General features: G+C 40.9%; 1 protein-coding gene across 7 annotated transcripts in view; it reads right to left on the reverse strand.

Annotated features, from left to right (window-relative positions):
• FRMD5 (FERM domain containing 5) overlaps positions 1-19,144 on the reverse strand; it is a 316,738-nt gene that overhangs the window by 62,601 nt on the left and 234,993 nt on the right. The window lies entirely within an intron of this gene.

Raw genomic sequence — 19,144 nt, forward strand, 5'->3', positions numbered from 1 at the left:
ACCGGGGCTGCCCAGGATTTCTTTTTTAAAAATTTTAAAAAGATTTTACTTATTTATTTGAGAGAGAGCATGCGTGCACATGCCACCCCACCCCCCTCCCAAGAGGGAGAAGCAGGCTCCCTGCTAAGCAAGGAGCCTAAGGCAGGGCTCTATTCCAGGACCCTGGGATCATGACCTGAGCTAAAGGCAGACATAATTGACTGAGCCACCCAGGCACCCCTGTGTATGGGATTTCAACTAATATGTGAAATGACAGTCTCATAGCCAAATTTCAGTAATATTTAAATCCCCCCCAGCACACAGCTGTGCACCAAAAAGGTACTCAACAAACTAGTTCTGAAATGATATCCTCAAAAACCAACACTCTTGAGGACTCTTGGTTGACAAATCCTAAAGTCTTAGGTACTTAGTATTCTCCCAAACTAAATGCTCAATTAACCACAAATTAATTTTTATCACTTTGAAAAGGAAAAGGTACCTGAAAAAAATTCCTCAGAACTCTTGATTCTGGGCAGCCTGGGTGGCTCAGCAGTTTGGCACTGCCTTCAGCCCAGGGCATGATCCTGGAGACCCCGGATCGAGTCCCAGGTCAGGTTCCCTGCATGGAGCCTGCTTCTTCCTCTGCCTGTGTCTCTGCCTCTCTCTGTGTCTCTCATAAATAAATAAAATCTTTAAAAAAAAAAGAAAAGAACTCCCTCTTTTAGGCTTAGTTGGGCTCCTTGTAGTCTGTCCCACACGTACATAGTTAAGTGTCAGCCAGAGATATGGGCAGAATTTATGCACAGAATTTGGGGTTCCCCTGTTTCTCTCCTTTTGGGGATTTTCCTTGTCATTTTTCCAGCTGCTGTGGTTGTCCCAAACTCTGTGGGCTTGATACAAACTGTGGGTTTCTTTGCGTTCTAAATGGCCTTACAAGACACCAAATACAACAGGCCCTCAAGCTAAAAGCCATAAAAGAACAAGAGCACATCCACTGCTATTTCCTTCCCCCAAGAGTAGACCCTCCTGTTCAGCCTGGTCTTGAATCATGCTCCAGTGGCATGAGGTGGTTGTTTTTAAAATTTTGTCCAGCATTTAGAGTTGTCTCTGGAGAGCTGGTTCAATAGAAAGGTACTCAGCTATTACAGGAAGCAGAAAGTTCCTTCACTAGAAATTTTGAAGCCATTTTTTAAAAATAATTTTTCCCCCTGAACCCAAAGAACTAGAAAAAGTATTAAACAAAAGTCCATATCACACTCAGTTATAAGCAGAAGGGAACCGATTTAACTACTACTCAGGAAGTCGCAATTTAATTAAATATGAACAAGTATTTACCCGTTACATTAAAATGTCCATATGAATGACGAGGGTTCTGGAACCTGAGCCCTTTTATGCCTGCCACACTCCCATTCTGTGTCCACCATGAACACACTGATACAAGAAAACACACCCAACTTCATGTACATACAACCACGTGCATCCAACTCCAAACATGCTGGAGTGTAACACAACCTTTGTGAAAATTTCTTAGGGATATAGAGGAGGGAGGGGGATGACAGCAAACTCTCCCCCCAGATTATCCCTTAAACATCTCCGAAGTCTCACTTCCTCTGACAGCGACCCAAAGCCACTACCTGGTGCCAAATCCACAGCTTCAAATCCTCAGCTCTACCCAGTATTCTGCTCCTCACAACAAGGGCAGAATAACTGGTCCATTCAACCTCAGGATCCCTTTCCTCACAGTGTGGTGAGGTGTGTATACATGTGTGAGTGCATAGCATGATCGAAAATAGTTATAATTTAATAGTTTTCTCCTGTCATGGTTACCTGTTCACCTACATGTGGAAATAACAGGAAGGAAAGGGCTATGTTTCAGGTTGGCAGAGTCTAAATTACATGCCAGACACTTTGTTTACACACATCATTTCTAATCCTCTCCATTTTCCAGATGAGGAACTTCAGGCTCAGAGCCACTGTTCTTTCTCCTTTAGGATATCTCCAACGTATTAATATAAAATCTAATATAAAGCAGGAAAGCTATGTCTGGGAGTCTTGGGGGAGAGGCAGGGAAGTGGAGGTTGCATTGTCTTGTGCTCAGGAGGGAAGGTCTGGGGGCTGGGATGGTTGAGGGAAAACATTTAAAGGAAGAGTCCTGCTAGATGGGGCAAGGGGCACCAGGGACAGAAGGGGGTTTCTCACTCATCTTGCTTTCTTCTCTCTTGTTCTTCATAGGGTGTTCATGTGGCCTCATCTCTGTTCCTGAGGCACCCCAGCTCATTTTTAAAGATAGAGATATTCTGAACAATGGCTTGGTTAACTTATGTACCAAAGCTAATTCAAGTAGATACTTGGGAAGTCTCACAGAAAACTTTAGTCTTTAAAACACTGGATGACACCATTTCAAACAGTAAACCACTTCTCTTGGTTCACTGGTGAGCTGAAAAGTACAAGTTCTTAAATTCCCAAACACCTTGTTGGTCAATTTGGGGTGAACCTGTCCAAAGGGGGAAAAAAATCAACCATCTTGCTTTCCCTCGTCTGTAGAAGTGACTGCTGTTAAAGTTACCACTTAAGCAGAATTTAATGAATACGGTTACTTAACTGACTTCTGTTTCATTGTATGATATCCTTTAAAATCTAAATTTCCTGGTATAATTGTCTTGAATAATTCATTGTTAGCAAGGTTACACAGTGATGGCTGCTGGATATTTACTTTGGATCTGGAAGTATGTGTGAAGAATATTACCTAAGAAATGTACTATTGGTAGATTACAAAAAGCCCTGTGTGGCCATAAAAATTTCCATTTATACTGTGTTCCAAACTCCACATATTTAGCTCTCATCTCAATTCCATGCTGATGACTTTGAGTTAGGCACAAACTGACCATGAAAACGGTCTTTCTATAGAGTTTCAGCATTGTTTTCTAAGAAGCAATTTACTAAAGAAAATTCACTTGAAATTAAACATTTTGATTTTCAAATGACGATTTTTATGATCTCTGATTTTAAGGAGATTTCAAGGAACAGGAAGGTATTAAAAGACAAAATGACCAAACGATGAAAGGAGCCGGAGGAGGGCCAAGGAAATAAGCTGAGTCACTGACAGAGGGATTCAGTAAGGCAAAGTGCGGACAAACACCAGGGCCAAGGAGAGAGCACAGGCTGCACCTTCAGTCAAAGGGAGGGCGCAACATCCTGGGAAGCTTCCAGCTTCCACAAATGCGAACTTCCAAGTTATGGAGGCAGAGGCAGTTGGAAGGCATGAAAACTGAGAGAGGACTCAGACCTGACCACACTTCTAACACCTTTCGAATGGGAAACCTTTCACCTTAGCAGTTAGTAAAAGCCAATAAGTAGTCAAGCTGATGTGTTCCTAGTAGTTGTGTTTATTTTCCTACAGGTGGAGATGCCCAATGAGAGGGGTGGGGAGGGAAGAAGAGTCAGCTGACACTGACAGAGTGCTCCCACTGTGTCAGACCTAGGTTCAGCATTTCACTTGCATTCTTTAATTTTCGCAGCTGCTGTAGGAGGTGGGTACTATTATTGTGCCCACTTAACAGATGGGAAAACTAAGGCATGGGCAAGGTCAGTAACTAGCTTATTATCACATAGTGGCTGAGCTGGGAATTGAACCTAAGCAGTTTAACTATAGAACCTGAATACATAATCTCTGTGCCATATGGCATTTTCCAAAAGAACTACAAATAACCAAGTTGACAGGATAAAAGAGACTGAAAGTGTATTCTTCTCTGACATGTGGCTGCTGCCTGGGAAATCTCTAGGCTACTGTGATGGAGGCCCTCAGACCTCTTCAGTGTTCATCTCTGCCACTCATCAGTATTTTTAAGTAAGGGGCGAGGCGAGGGTGGGGGAGGGAACCTACCTGAAGCTATACTTTCTTCTAAATTCAAATACGAATAAGTTAAAGAATTTAAAATGTTTGAATTTTTGACATACTCACTTCATTATAATACAATTTCTACTAAATGTCAAATACTCCTTGAGGGGAATGTTTCAGTAATTTGGTGGCTGAATCATGTAGCAATTATAAGCCTAACTTCTAAAGCAGTTTCCATAAAGAGGATGTACTTTTTTTTCAAAGCATGTATAAATCACACACGTACTGATACTCTCTCTATATATAAGATATCTTCAAGCCAAGTTCCTATTTTTTTTTTCAGGCTCTATTTATATGCAACCAGTTCTAAGAATTCTCAGAAAAGGACAGGCCTGATACTGTCCCCTCACTAACATCCCTCAGAGCAAAAGTCCTCATCCATTTTTCAGGCATGACCCACTTTAAGGGTTCAGACTCTGTGATGAGTCACATGCATATCTTTTAAGGACCTTGATGGGTTGCAAATGAGATGAAATGGAAATGACCAAAATGTTCAGAGTCACTTTAGTCTCTCTTTCCTATTTGCCATCTGTCCCCAGATTATAAGATTCAAATAGTATTTTTGTAAATAAAAATTTAGAATTCAGGGACTTCTTTTGGGGACACTTCTGCTTCATAGCCATACAGACCCAAAACTGCAGCAGGTAGGCTCTTGAGCTCCCCTGGCCAGTGGGCAAAACCTGTAGGGAAAGAACTCAGTGAGGCCCACTCATGCGGGCACCATAGGCACCCAGGCCAACCACTCTGGTGCCTGTGTGGATGATGCAGAGAGGCTGTGCAAAGCCTGCAGTAAGGCCCCTGACACCACCACCATCCATTCCAAAGTAACCACAAGCTCCTTATTTCCTGCCCTGCCCTTAGTCCCATCCACTGCCATCTGTACTCACAGTCCATTTGAGCCTCCTTCACAATGGACTTTCCATCCCTCTTCTAGATCAGTCCAAAGGCCCTCCTAACTTTCCACCCAATTGTATAACTACTCACAAACACATTCTACTTCCTCTTAGACTCTAAGCACATTTTGGGTAGGGCCCACATCCAATCTCCTTTTCTGGAACTCATGAAGTCTTGCCTGGCAGATGCTCCACAGATGCTGAATTAGCCAAATGGTTCTGGAATCCATCTCTGAAAACCAAGAGGCCATATGCAGCTCAGTGGAAACCACAGGATTGGACAGGGACCACTCAAGCCTCAGAATGTTCATTCTTTGTACAATACTGGAGTTGTCAGATTATTGCTCACATGCCAATGGTGCTTTCCATAAGTCGGCTCTGTGTACTCACCAGTGTCCCAAAGGTGAAGCAGTACGATCAGGCAATGACTCTTTATTTATTTTTTTTAAAGATTTATTTATTTATTGGGGAGGGGGGAGCAGAGACACAGACAGAGGGAGAGGCAGGCTCCATGCAGGAAGCCCGACCTGGAACTCGATCCCTGGTCTCCAGGATCATGCCCTAGGCTGCAGGCGGCGCTAAACCGTTGTGCCACTGGGGCTGCCCCGCAATGACTCTTTAAACACACATTAATCATGCATTAGGAGTTCTAAGTTGAATAGCATGATACACAAGAAAATACCTTGGACACAAGGCATCTCTTACCAACAGAATAATCTCTCACATTCTGCCATGTACATATTTGGAGAGTAAGTGCACTTCAGGGAGCTCTGCTTACACAAAACAAAACAAAACAAAATACCAAACAGGATGAAAGTAGAAAGAATACATTTGTATGCTGCATGGAGACTCCATGGCTTGGGGAGGGGGGCACTTGTCATGGAGCCTGGGGCTTTGGAACTTGTACTGGTCACCGTGATGGATGAACTGCTCAACACAGGTTTCCCTCTATGTCTCTAAATGCTCCCTTCTTCCTTCTTGGTGTGTGAAAAGACTAAGAGATTGTCTTACAGGGCAGGTTCTGATTATAAACACAGACCCACAGCTCAGGGGGCTCAGTCCTCTGTGCTGAGGTACCAACAGTTGGTACAGCCTCTGACAAAACCCATTCAGATCTCTGGTCTAGAAGCCTTGTGTGTTAGATGTGCTTCTGCAGAACAAGGAGGGTTGAGGGGCCCGGGTGGAAGGAGAATGTGACTGGGGGAGAACACATCCTCCTTTAATGAGATCCTAAACCTACTCTGTTTTTCTTCAAGAAAAAGGGGAGCAAGTCCTACTCTGGGGTGGAAATTAAGTTCACCCTTTAAAACATGCATTCACACAGATGAAGACTCGTGCTTGAACTCTACTAGGGTGAAAGCTGATGACAGATCCTTGGGATGATGGTTCTGTGTCCTCCCTCTCAGCTGTCTCAGGCATACTTGGACACATGCACACATGCAAGTGCACACACGCGTGCACATACTCTCTCTCACTCTCTCTCTCTCCTCTTAGCAGAATCTCATTAAGAGAGGCATCAACTGAGCTTCTTAACCTTGCTTTCACCCACAGCTCCTACATGATGCAGGCAGAGGCCAAGCACTCTCATTCAGTGGGTCTGAGTCCCCAGAGTGAGCTCAGCTTGGGACTTGGCATCCTGAGATGGTGAAGAGATCTTGAACAACAAGGCACAGCTGGGACATCCTTACCAGCAACAGCAATCGTCAGATTCTCAACTGGTTCTCTCCAGCTGCCTCCTACAGCTATTTTAATAACCAGAGAGGGAAAGCTTAACAGAATGAATGCTCCCCTTACCATCTTTTTGGTACTTTGATTATGGGCAAAGTGACACTGACACTGACTTTGAACAAGAGAGATATAAACAGAGGTTGATTAATCTTGATTTCTTTCCTTTAAACATGGTACAAGGCCAGATAAGAAAATTCAGGTGGCATAGCCTAGAGATCTACAGAGGAAAATCACTTAAAAATGTGTAGTATGATGATTACATGCATAAAAATGCTTAAGAAGAAAACTGGAAGGAAATAAGAGCAAATCATAATCTCAGTATATTAAGATGTTGAGGCTAAGAGGACTTTTCTCATGTTTCTAAATGTTCCTTCATGTGATTTTTTAAAAATGCAAAATATTTATAAGTAAAGTAACTCATGGTGCCTTAGACTTCAAGAATTAAATAGTTTGTGCTCAGGATAATTAAATATAGATTAACTGAATTCACTACACACCAGACAACACGATGTATGTAAAAGCACTTTACATGCAGTAAGATGGCATAAAAATATTAGAGATTGTTGCCTTTTAATGCTCTTGAGAATTAGGTTGCCATGTCAGCAGACTATTTAGAATCGTTCTTGTTTGTGGTACTTAGTGATATCCACTATGGATCAAGGGATAGTTCACATGCCATCAACCAAAACCATCCTTATACTAAAAAAGGGCTTGCCCACTATCTCTATGAAAATAGGGGAATAATAACCCATGACAGATTTTATCCTGGCCAGGCCTCTTTCCCAACTTGGATGAGAAGACTGAACTGCTAAGGGGGCACATTCTTCAAGGCTGAGTCTATATGTGCATCTGTCTGTGTGTGTGTGTGTTTCCGAGTCACCATGTGGTCAAACTGCCACAGAGTGTCCCATCCCAGCTGGCTAAGTGGTCCTCCCAGGAGGAGTAAGATCAAACAACAATCTGCTCAGCACAGCAAGCAACTTCCTCAGCAGGTGGGAAAATCTGGAGCTGCCCCACACTGATTTTTTTTATCATGCTCCACATGAGCAAATGCTTCGCTGTATATACATTCCAAATACATTTTATCAGGAAGCCAGAGCAACACCAGCATTCGCGCTCAGGCTAATGCCCTATAATATGGATTATAATCAACTGGAATAAAATGAATATTCCCCACCACAACTCAATTGTTCTTTATACAGTTTTTAATGAGATTCCACCCAGTGTCACAGCAATACTTATGTAATTACTCTGTATAACTCTGCCAGCAAGTAGGAAAAGAAATCTCCTTATCAGGGTATTGCAAACCAGTAACACCTCAGCAGACTGCCTCTCTGAGTGCACTGCTGCATTTTGGATAGTCTGGGAGCATGGTCATCATGCAGAGGGAATGCTTGGGTGAGCAGGGCTTCAGCATTGCAGAAGAGATTTCAGGGATGAGGATGGCACTTTCCTGCAATTTCTCAAGAAACTATTACAAAAAAGAAAGGGAACCTGCAGCTTCTAAGCTGGGTCCTCTTTGATCAAGATGATCGGTTGAAAGCAGCTTTGCTGGAACACTTTGCTGGAACAATCCATCAGAGAAGAGTAGTGATCAAGGGAAGAGGGGGGCGGAGTCAAACAATTATTGGTTTGCTTCCTTGAGGAAAACTGTAGGTTAGTAGAAAGCAGAATAAAGAGAACAAAACAGTGCTGCTGAGAAGGAGGTCATATCTGATCTTGGCGAATTACTGAAATTAGGAATATGGGCCTCTGCCCCTTACTGCTGAGGACCCCAGAAACCAGGGGATAGGCCTTGAAAAGTTCCACTGAGGCTTCGTCTGACACCCAAAAAATGACTCTCTTCTCTACTTGCAGTTCTGCTTCAGACGGAGAGGAGGATGCCCAGAGCTGATCCAAGGGGCAGTGTGAAATCTAAGACCACAGCCCAGAGGTTTGCCTGCCAGGCCTGTCCAAGGAAGGAATTCAATGAAGAGGACATAGGACAGTCTTGATATCTGCTAAAGAGTTCTCAGAGAGTTCCCAGGAAGGCAAAACTTAGAATCTGCTGAGGTAGAGTGTGGAGGAGGGGACAGGACCATTGCATGACAAAGGCCTCACTCATGCTTTCTGGGCTTCTCTCTGGTTGCACTCCCCTCCCCAGCTCGTCCTCCAAGCAAGGCTCAATCCAGGGTGGTGAAGGCCAGCAGAAGACTTTGTCGGAGCAATAGGAATACACTGTGAAGAATCTCTAATGCTACACTGGAGCTTACTGTATTCAAGGCAGAGACCAGGATGCTAAGCCTTGTAGATCCTTCTCTGCTCTTTACATACCTCTCTTCACACCCACTTCCCTCACATTTCATCTCTAACCTCCCCCGCCAACAATAACAGCAACAATAACCTCACACCTTAGCTACAATTCACACTCCTTGTGTAAACAAAAAGGCTCCTTAGCGAGTTTCCACATTGTACATTTCACTTGTTACCTCCATAGGTGGTATTATTTGCACTTAGGTGTGTTAATAGTAAGACTCTAGTAACAATACTCAGCACATTTTTAACCCTTCAAAGGGTTTTCTCAGCTATCATGTGATTTTTACACTCTCAGATACAAAATTCACAGAGACCAGCAGGATGGGTATTGTTCCCAATTTATAAATCAAGAAAAGTAATTCACAGATGTTAAGTGCCTTGCCTAAAGTTTATGGCACAGTTGAAACCAGTTCCCAGGTTTCTTGATCCTTACCCAAGGACTCATTCTATGAAAAAGTTCTGTGCTACCTGGGTGGAATGATTATTACAGGAGAAATTTGGCAGGGCTGAGCTGCACGTGATGGGAAGAAAGCTACTCAAGCCAAGCCTTGCCAGTGCCCAGATTCAATTAAATATCATCAGGAAAAGGGCGATTCAGTGTGTGTACTTCTCATCCCTTCCTGCTCTCATGCTGCCCCTGGGGACTGGCACAGAACCGCAGGGACTGTGATCCAGGCTGCTCTTCTGGGCCAGCGACGCCTCCGCCAATAGGCTCACCCAGGAGAGGGAGGCCTGCTGGAGGCTGCAGCTCAAAGCAGATGGGCGAGCCCATCAATGTACTCAACACTGCCCCCCAGCTCACGGAGGCACTGCAAGAGACAGCGACTCAAAGGCTGTCTTTATGGACCCCAAATGATTCGGTTAGCCCTATATGCTTCCCTACCCCAGGTACACGGGTTGAGTGAGAGAACAAAGTCAGAATTTAGGGGTCAAAGTAAGATGAGTAATATTAAAAGGCAGTTATATGAGTGACTAAACAAAGAGATAAACGGGTTGCTTCTTACTCCCCCAGATGCCATCCCAAAATGTGTAAGTGATAACATGTGTGGGGAAAGGGAGTTGTCTCTTCCTGGTTTGCCATATCTGAACAACAACCATGGCATTTGACTTAGTTTTTTTTTTTTTTTCAGATTATTTATTTATTTATTCATGAGAGACAGAGAGAGAGAGAGAGAGAGAGAGAGGCAGAGATACAGGCAGAGGGAGAGGCAGGCTCTCCTCAGGGAGCCCAACGCAGGACTCGATCCCAGGACCCCAGGATCACGACCTGAGCCGAAGGCAGACACTCAACCGCTGAGTAACCCAGGCATCCCTGACTTAGCATTTGTGTAGCATTTCTTTCCACAGAGCCTGGCACTTGCCACAGCCACCTTTTCTTGGCTTGCTGACATAGCCCTGTCCAATAAGATGAGTAGGAGCAAGCAGTCCATGGCCTTTACTAAGACTGTTCCCATCATTCTGCAAGGCCTAACATAAAATTTAACCTTTTTTCATAAGGTCTTTTCTGATCCCTTCCAATTATCCATGAGATTTCCTTCCTTTCAAGGCTCAAAATATTCATCTCTAAACTCATGTCTTTTTTTAACAGATATTTGTGCAGTAGGCTCACTCCACCACAAGGAATAGTCATTAATCGTGTTCCTTGGGGATAAGGACTGAGTCCCACTCACTGTTTACTCACCCCAAGGTCTGGCAATTATATCTTGGCCACAGTGAGTGCTCTATGAATGGTGTTCAACAGATGTGAATTATTTTCTCCCCACATCTACGCTGGGACCACATAGCCGCTTCTGACCATAGTGGGCGCTCACCTCCATGGAAGCAACTAAGCAGAGACACAGACTTCGTCGATGTAAGCAAAGTTGGGCAAACTGATCAGGAGTTTGGATGAGGTGATTGCTGAGGTTCCTTCTAGTTCTGAAACAATTCTTAAATTTTGACTAAATGGAAAAAAGGGATGAGTAAATTTGGAGGGGAATAATAGATATTGAAATAACAAATAAATGAAAAGGGATTTGGGTATGTTGCAGTCCCAGGAAAATGCCCAGATATTCAGGAAAGGCTTTCTGGGGATGATATAATTTCAGCTACTCTGTGAGGAATGGGAAGAAGAACATTTCCCAGGTAATAAATAGTATTATTGGTGGCACAACAAGGTCTGGTCCAGGAAATGTCTTAAAATGAGGTCCAATGAATATAGTGTTGAGTAAATCTGACAAGGAGGGTACAGTAAAGGCAATGAGGTAGTCCGAAACAAGTGACAATCTGAAAAGACAATGAACTCAAGGACACTGTGTGTGTGTGTAGGTGGATTATGCATAGGCTTTAGCGTCATACTAGTCTAGAATCCTGGCTGCCATGCTTATTAGTAATGTGATGTGCATAGTTATTTAACCTAAGTTTCAGTATCTTTATGTTTCTCATAAAGATACATAGGCATCTTCATTTGAGATGAAATAAATGATATAAACAATATATAATACCTAGCACTCATTCATTTAACAGATATTTACTATTTGTGCTAGATAGCATGCTAAGCATTTTACAAGGTAAATAATCAGAAAATGGAAGCTATAATTATTATTAGCTAAAAGGACCACGTGTCCCCTTCCAACATCTCCCTCTGTAAATTATATGTCCTTTTTGATTCTGGAGTTTTGAAGGAAAAAAAATGGCATTTTACTGTATATGTGAGTTCATTTTTTTTTTTTGCCTTTGATATATTTTGCCTAAAAAATAAACCCAAAATTTGTCCTCAGCTTTAGGTGCACCATAAATGCAAAATAAAGATTTTTTTTAAACTCTCAACTTTTTAACATAGTCTCATTTATACACAGAAGTATAATCAAAAAGCCAAATACAGATTCTTTCCTCCTTGTAGAAAGTCATTTCCTGACATGGTACCCAAAGAGACATCTTGAAAGGGACATGCATGGTTATGTGTCCCCTCTCCAGGGACAGTCTTTTCCTGTGGATATGAAACAGGCTTTGGCAGCTGCTCAGTATCATTAGGCCAAGGGCAAGTCAACTGCTCTCTCAGGCTTAAAATAAAGTTATCATGAGATGATAGAGCATTGAACCAAGAAAAGAAAGCCAATGGAGATCCGGTTATTATGAAGGATTTCCTACTGACCTTATGAGGTTTCTCACTTTCAGACCTGAAAGTCTGATTTATATTTCTGTATGTCTGTATTTGTATGCATGTATACATGTATGTGGTATCATGGAGAAGTTGCTAAAAGGCCTTTGCATAAAGGGCTCTTCTTTGTGTATAGATTAGTAAACCATAAAACTTGAGTGAGGTTTGTTTTTGCTAGGCACACCAGTTCTTACATTTCATGAGCAGTCAGACTCTGGGGAGAATATACCAATTTCCAATAAGGGAGCAAATTATTCTTATATTTTATATGTTGCTTATTTTCCAATGGTCTGTCTCTACCCTGGGATAGCCAAGAATAAGGTAGCAACTTCAGAGACTGTTTTCTTGAGATCCTGGCTATATATGAGAGGACCAGAGTATCTTCAGAGGGATAATGTGGGATTTATTTGGGGTCCAGATATTTTGGTGGGAAGTTCCCCACAATAAGGCAAAGACATAAAGGTATGTAACTAGTACATGGAAACAAGGACTCTCGAAAGTCATTCAGTCTTGGGTAAGAAGAAAGGAGAGCACACATTCATTTTTTCACCTAATAATTTGAATATAATTTCACCATACTTGGAGGAGATCCATTTCCAAACTAATGCTTAGGTTTCTCTGATTCTGTTTATTCTTAATTGACACAATAATCTCTAGGCAAGATAAGGTATTTTCTCTCATAAATTTCTTGAACCTTTACAAAGAAAATAAATTTGGGGAAATTACTTCAAATGTCAAGTAACTCAAAGGACTTAATCTTGGAATTCATGTTCCTATTTTTAATGTTTAAGTCCAGATACAATTTTTTTTTCCTTAAGGCTCTTCAAGTATTGATGGTACTAAATCAGCTCTCATACAAACAGCTCATCAGTAGGGAAATCAGAATTTTCCTCCTCATTTAGCTCTTTTAAATCCAGCTGTTTTGTGGGAAGATGTAAAAAAAAACAAAATCAAACCAATTAAAATACACATGATATGAAATGACACATTTTATGCTCCAAAGTTATCAACATCCCAGTTACTTAGAAACATCTGGTCACCTAAGAAAAATAGATTGAATGAAGGAATCTTAAAAAGTCATTTAGTTTATGATCTTGTCTGCAGGTTGTATGTCACTAAAATATCCCCAAATGTAAGTGCCTATATTAGTGATTCTGAACCTTAACTATGCAACACTACAAGGCATCAAACAAAATGAATCTTAAACCATTTTTGTCAAAGATACTACATAGCACTTCCCTTGTGTGTGTCTTTCCAAAAAGGCTGGAAATTAGGAGACTGTGAATTTCAGAAGAACTAGAAGCATGGAGGGGATTACTGATGTCCATTAATAGTTGGCCGTTGTTTACAAATAACTTTGTGTTTAGGCTTTTTCTCTATTGTGTCTGCATCATTGATTGTTCAAAGTCTGTTAGCTCACTGCTTTCAACTCTGCCCTCTGTGAAAACGAATTATAATCATCTGTCCTTCTTTATTCTGTTACCTGTAACATCAGGAGGCAGTTAAGTCTGCCTTTTTGAAGGGAGTAAATATCTTTCCCCTTCAGCACCTTGAACACTGATGCATAGAATGTTCTGCAATTGGCAAAGTGGATATTCACAAAAATTATCTGAAATTTACAAAATACTCATCTTTTTTACAAGTGCAAAAACTGAGTGAGGTTATGTGTTAAAGTATTTGTGATAATTTCTAGGTAACTGGCTAAAAAATGTTCAACAGGGGGCTCAAATCCAGGTTGTCTACCCCAAATCCTCAATCCTTTCCACTGTTTCCCGTTGACCTTCCAGAAGGCATTTAGTCATTTACATTTGATACAGTTTTTCCTCTCAGTGCTTTTAAGTCATGGTGCCCTAATCTGAGGTAAACCTCCTGTGATGTCCAGTGAAAGCACTACCACTTTGATTTTGAATGCTGTGCTCTTGCCAAATAACCCTTTAAAATAGTCTCTTCTCATTGATTATTAATTCGACTCCCAGTTTGCCTTGACTTCTAATAATTTTTCCTATGTTTCCTTATGCTAGCAAACAAGCATCATTGCCTGCTTATTTTACCTAATTTACTTTCCCTCCTAAACTTGAGACCATTTACTGAGTCCTTACTGCAGGCAAGACACTGTGCTTATTTCATTTCACTTAATTCTCATATAACTCTACAGGATATGTATTATTATCCTATTTACAGATGAAGAAACTGAGGCCCAGAGAGGTTCAGTATGTGTCACTTATTAAGCTGTTTGTGATTATTTCTAGGATATACTTAAGTATATCCTTAAATATACTTTGCAGTCTATCGTTCCGGTTTCTCTTTGCCCTATTTATGACACAATGTGTGTTCCCTTTTTCTTAAGTAAATCAAAGAGGTACTAAATACTATTCTAAAAGATGAGTCACTTGTGCACTTTTACGAAGACCCAGACTATCAGACTAACTACTCATGGCTAACATAGTAGTTGCCATGTAGGTCCTGAATAGTGTACTGAGGGCCGCTCATGACTTTGAGTACAAACAATGGACCTGAGTGAAAAGGCAGGGAAAAATAATTTAGAAAGGAAAAAAAAAAAAAAGGAAAAACTGAAAGAAAAGGAGAAAGAGGGGATCCCTGGGTGGCGCAGCGGTTTGGCGCCTGCCTTTGGCCCAGGGCGCGATCCTGGAGACCCGGGATCGAATCCCACGTCGGGCTCCCGGTGCCTGGAGCCTGCTTCTCCCTCTGCCTATGTCTCTGCCTCTCTCTCTCTCTCTGTGACTATCATAAATAAATAAAAATTAAAAAAAATAAAATAAAATAAAAATCTTTCTAAAAAAAAAAAAAGAAAAGGAGAAAGAAGGGAGATGTTCTTTGCACATTTCTGTTGCCTCTGAGATGAATGCTTTTTAAAAACAGTCTCTTACTTTCCATTCTATTCCTGAGTTCTTGTTGGTACTACTGTTGCTCAAGTGCCTGTTCTTTCCTGTGTGGTGGTCTCTGTGACTAATGATTACCAGGATGACAGACCCCACAAAAACAGAAACATTCCAGTATTGGATTTAATGTCTCTCTGTGGGCCATTTATGGCACTCACGCCTAGCACACCAGTAACATTGACGTCAACTCTTCTATCCATCTTCTCAAGAGAATAGAAGAGGCCTTCCCTACCTCAGTACAAAGCCTAACCTCACCATCACAGACTACTTTGCTTTCTTACAAATTCAAACCACCGCTAGTGACTAATTATGTAAGAAGTTTCTCTCCTTGGACCTCATAGCTCACTGCCTCAATTCCTCTAAACAGAGCCATCTGTTAGCCAAGGACTCAACATCAAAACATTCTTTGATGAGTCACAATTAATGACAAGTACAATGTGAGTACTGCCAGAATGATAAATTTAACACTACTCAAATATTCATCATGGACTAAATAAGGAGTCTTTCGGGTTTTGAAACGAAATATTTTAAGGTTTTAAAAAACTGCTTGGCTTTAAAAATAAACCGAATGTAGTCCTGGTAGTTCCAGAGAATCAATTGCTATTGAGGTAGTGGTAGCAAAGCTGGCATCATATGCCTGAAAATAATCACGATTCATTTTAATAGCTGATACGGAAAATGCTGCAGATATAGTAGTGAGGTAAGCTCAATGAACAGGGAGATGAGACACAAGAGTTCTGACTCTAGTGGAGACACCAACTAGTGTCTCTGGACAAGATGGTTATCAAAGTCCTTTTTGGTGCTAATACTTCATCATTCTTTGAGTGTATGATTTAGATCCATAGACATATGGTCATCTTTTGGATATCAAGAGGGCTTCTTTCAAGAGGACCTTACTGACAATAACATTTTCTGTGTTGAGATTCCTGGTATCTCTGGGATTTTTTTTTCCTGGACATTCTTGCGTTAATAGACTAGCAAATAGACTGAGTAGAGTTTGATATTATTTCTTTTTTCTTTTAATGGGTTCTGGTTGATAAGACCCATTACTGGGAACTAATTGAAAGAGCAAGTTATTTACATTCACACTTGCTAAACTTCTCTGGTAAGATGATTACGTTTTAAAAATAAGATCCATATAATGGAAGCCAACAGTTCTCCTTTGGTCTGTTTTGCAATCGATGAAAGGTAAATACAAACCAGCTCAGCAATAATGGGTAGTGGAAAAACAATTCTAATTTAGAATTTGAGTCCCTTTTTATGACTTAAGAATGAGTAGCAAAAGTAGACAAGCTGAAGTCTAATCTTGTTTGAAAAAATGTAACCAATATAAAATTGCTATTTTAAAAGGATTTATGAATGCAACTTGTTATAACTATAGATTAAGTAAGATGGCCGTTCATTGGTAAAAAATCAACTTTATAAATAGATGAGTCACAAGGGATCCATCTCAGAAATGTCACTCTATACAGTGGGTCAGACTTACAATCAAAAGTCCTTATGCATATATAAAAATATGATAATCTTGTGATTCAATTTTCCCTGTTCATTTCTTTGATAACTAATGCTTTTATGGTTATTGTTCCTGGAATACTTTTTTCCTTTTTCAAGTATGAAAACAATGCCCATGGGACACCTGGGTGGCTCAGTCGGTTAAGCGCCTGCCTTTGGCTCAGGTCATGATCCCAGGGTCCTGGGATCAAGTCCTGCATCAGGCTCCCTGCTCAGCGGGGAGCCCACTTCTCCTCTCCCTCTGCTCCTCCTCCCGTTTATGCTCTCTCTCTCTGAAATAAATGAATAAAATTCTTAAAAAAAGAAAAGAAAACAATGCCCGCAATGACAGAATTCTAACATAATAAGGTTTTTCAATTTTGGCATTTTAGATTTTGGCATCCTTCACATGCTTATGCTTTTTCTTATGTGTAAGCAAACACATGTCCAGAAGCCTGCTCTCAATGTAGAAAAGATAATACCTAAAGGCCAATTCCAGATGATGATAATTCTCTTTTGACCTTGCATTCTGCTAGTTTTATGTCCTCAAGTATTGACAGCATTGTGCTTTATGACTGAAGTCCGTCTATCTCATTGCTTTGGGTCTTGTCTAGAAGAGGCAACCTTGGATCACTACATAAGTGAGAACACTATGATTTATAGCCCATAGTTCAGAAGATTCAGAGCTGGCAAACTAGGCATAAGTGTAGGTAGAAGACTGCAGGAGAACTGAGTATAATTAGGGTTGCCAAGAAATAAAAAGCCGGCGAAGAAAGAGGGTTTGGAGTGAAGGGGAGCCTCCAAAGAATTCACCTGGTATAGAAAGGGATGAAGAATGGCCCAGGGATGTAGGACTTTTTAAATTGACAATAAGGGATTCCAGCTACGTTTAGCCCATAACCCTTATGGCGAACAATGCACAAGAGCAAATAGAGAACATGGTGGCAGGGCTTGGAGATGTGGGAGTAGATTTTTCATGATTCTGTTCTATACTTATGGCATCCTAATCCCCAAGAGTTAGATAGAACCATGATTCCCTCATTTTGACAACCTGTCAAAACCATATGATGTGCACTAAGAAAATACTTGCCGTTCAATGATGATGTGCCAAGCACTATATATCTATTGTGCTTAACTATGCAAAGCAAATATTATAAAAATATTATAAAAATATTATAAAGTGAAAAGCATTTTCACTTTATGACTGAGGAAGCTAAGGAATAACGAGGTCAAGTAAATTGCCAGGATTTCACATAGTTAATATGTCTAGGCTAGGAATTGAATTTAGGTCTGTGTAACTCTTAAGATGGGGTGGGGGGAGGGATGCCTGGGTGGCTCAGTGGTTGAGCGGCTGCTTTCGGCTCAGGTTGTGATCCCAGGATCCTGGAAGCAGGTCCCACATCAGGTTCCCTGCAGGGAGCTTATTTCTCCCTCTGCCTGTGTCTCTGCCCCTCTCTCTGTGTCTCTCATGAATAAATAAATAATTTTTTTAAAAAAAAGCTCTTTATAAAAAACAAACACTTAAGACTGAACTATACCCCCCACCATGCTACTCTATGAGGTACTATCTAAAATTAAAAAAAAAAAAAAAAAAAAAATTAGGGCAGCGGTTTGGCGCCCCCTGCAGCCTGGGGTGTGATCCTGGGGACCCAGGATCAAGTCCCACATCAGGCTCCCTGCATGGAGCCTGCTTCTCCCTCTGCCTGTGTCTCTGCCTCTCTGTGTGTCTCTATGAATAGATAAAAAAATCTTTAAAAAAATAAAATAAAAATAAATAAAATTTTAAAAATTTAAAGTTGTTTTTAAGAGCCAAAGGAATACAAACGAGGTTAGTATTAAAATGCTAAGTATGGCCATCAGAGACTATAAAATTCCACCTCAGTTCCAGTAATGTTTTCCCATAAATGTTAGTGAAAGTGACTGCTATGTACAAAAACTGGGCCTTGAGGCAGAAAGATATAAAAGTCACAATTCTTGCCTTCTGAGAGTTTATAATCTAACTGGACAGGCTAGGAAGAAAGTAATAGGAAGGATAATTAACTATTCAGTAGAACAATAAAAGTGATATCCACAGGGGGACGCGTGATTCACTGCCAAATCACACATGTTGAAAACTGAGAAAAAGGAGATATTATATGGTCTGGAAGGGTTTAAGAAGATTTCTTGGAAGAGGAAGGGTTCAGGCTGATTCCCAGGGGTTGATAAAATGTGGGCAGACAAGGTAAAAAAGGGTACTGTATTCTAAGAGATGAAATGGAGAATAAAAACACCTGACAGTAAGCCTGTTGCTTGGGAGCTGGAAGTTTAAGAACATAAACAGTTGTGAGGTAGGTGGAAGGTAGATTAGAGATCAGATCATAGAGACTTTGAAGGGTAGTTTAAGTAAAATGGATTAATCCGGAGGGTAGTGGGGATCCAGGAATGTTTTTGAACAAGGGAGTCACATGATCCAAGTGGCATTCTAGGAAGATTTCTTTGGTGGTAAATTGTAGGAATACTGCAGAGGGGAAGAAGGAAGGCAGAAATATCAGTGAGGAGGTGATTAAAGGAGAAGATCTTATATCCGATGGAAGAAGAAATGAAGAGGAAACTATTTCAGTTTTGTTCTGATAGTATAGACTTAAAATGATTTTGACTTGGTTCTGATTGGAACTGGTTTAATTAAGTACAAATTTGGGGAAAGTAGGCACAAACAACTTTGGAGAGGTTTCTAATTCAATTAAAATTATTTAACTTTACGGTTTTGTATAATTTAACAGGTTACATAGTATTTCAGAAATATCAATTCATTTATCCTAATACCTGATGTGCTGTGTAAACT

The sequence above is a fragment of the Canis lupus genome, chromosome 30, assembly GCF_003254725.2.
Source record: "Canis lupus dingo isolate Sandy chromosome 30, ASM325472v2, whole genome shotgun sequence".
Lineage (NCBI taxonomy): Eukaryota > Metazoa > Chordata > Mammalia > Carnivora > Canidae > Canis > Canis lupus.